The 1132-nt window shown below is 40.1% G+C and overlaps 1 protein-coding gene across 1 annotated transcript in view; it reads left to right on the plus strand.

Annotated features, from left to right (window-relative positions):
- ANKFN1 (ankyrin repeat and fibronectin type III domain containing 1) overlaps nucleotides 1–1132 on the plus strand; it is a 103101-nt gene that overhangs the window by 95022 nt on the left and 6947 nt on the right. The gene's annotated exons all lie outside the window — the stretch shown is intronic.

Here is a 1132-nt window from a genome sequence, read left to right on the forward strand (position 1 = left end):
GCATTGGGAAAACAGTTCATGATGGAGAAAACAGTATGGAAAGCTGAATTTTACTTTTGAGTATTTTTTTAAGTAAGCAATCCTCTGGCCAAAGGCAGATGACATTTCAATATGACTTATTATATATGTATCCCTGATGTTCTATAAAGTGACTGTGATTCACATCTCAAATATTAGAAGCTTCCATTCCCCATTAGCTGGTGGCTACCAACTATATAATTGCATAACCACAAAAGACTACGTTGAAGTAACATTTGTTAAAGTAACATTAAAGGGTCTGACTTAAAACCACAAAGGCTCGAAACTTCAGCACTGGAGCCGAAACCGCAGCTGTAATTCACTCAAGAGTCCACCACATATGGCATATGTACTGGAAGACCACACACTATTCACACTGGATCCCTGCAATATCTAGGCATTGCTGAAACCAGAAGGTAGAATTCATTCTTTCACTCTTTTTTGGGAGATGTCTGTGTTAAGATTAGGCCTTTATTGTTAATGCTAAAAATGTTTCTGTGACTGGATCTCTCAGTTGAACAAACTCTTCTCAGTCATTCTAATCATGTTGTTTGTAGGGATAAGTAGACATGGGACACTGTCTTCATTTCTTTTTTAAAATATTTTTTATGAGAAGAATATATGCATTTTACACCTGGAACACCCTGAAAAATGCCCTGCCCCAGTCCAGTCCAGGGGAGCAGCAGCAGTAAATCCGACTGGCGCTCGCTGCTCTAACAGGATCATGCTGTATGTTTGCATTTACTGCAGCACCAATGAATGGGGAAGTAGTTCTGAAAACTTGCTCTCCCTCAGCAAGTTTCAGTACGTCTGCACTGCCATTTGGAGAGGTAACTGCTTGGTTTTGCCTGAGCAGTGGCAAGTCCTGGAGTAAGGTATCTTTAACACACCAGATAAATTGACATTTAAAAAGCTCCATGGCACTGTAGCTATGCTGTCTCTGTTACCTCGGGTAAAGAGGATAGCTCTGTGCTGCTCCAAAGTCAAATTACACAAAGCAAGAGGTCATGTCTGAACTTTCTGTGTTACCCTTCTGCAGGAGAGTTCAGAAGATGATGTGTTGTGTGGTAACACCTAAAAGAGTTTTAATTATTTCTCCCAAATTGTGATAACA

The sequence above is a fragment of the Geospiza fortis genome, unplaced genomic scaffold (assembly GCF_000277835.1).
Source record: "Geospiza fortis unplaced genomic scaffold, GeoFor_1.0 scaffold221, whole genome shotgun sequence".
Lineage (NCBI taxonomy): Eukaryota > Metazoa > Chordata > Aves > Passeriformes > Thraupidae > Geospiza > Geospiza fortis.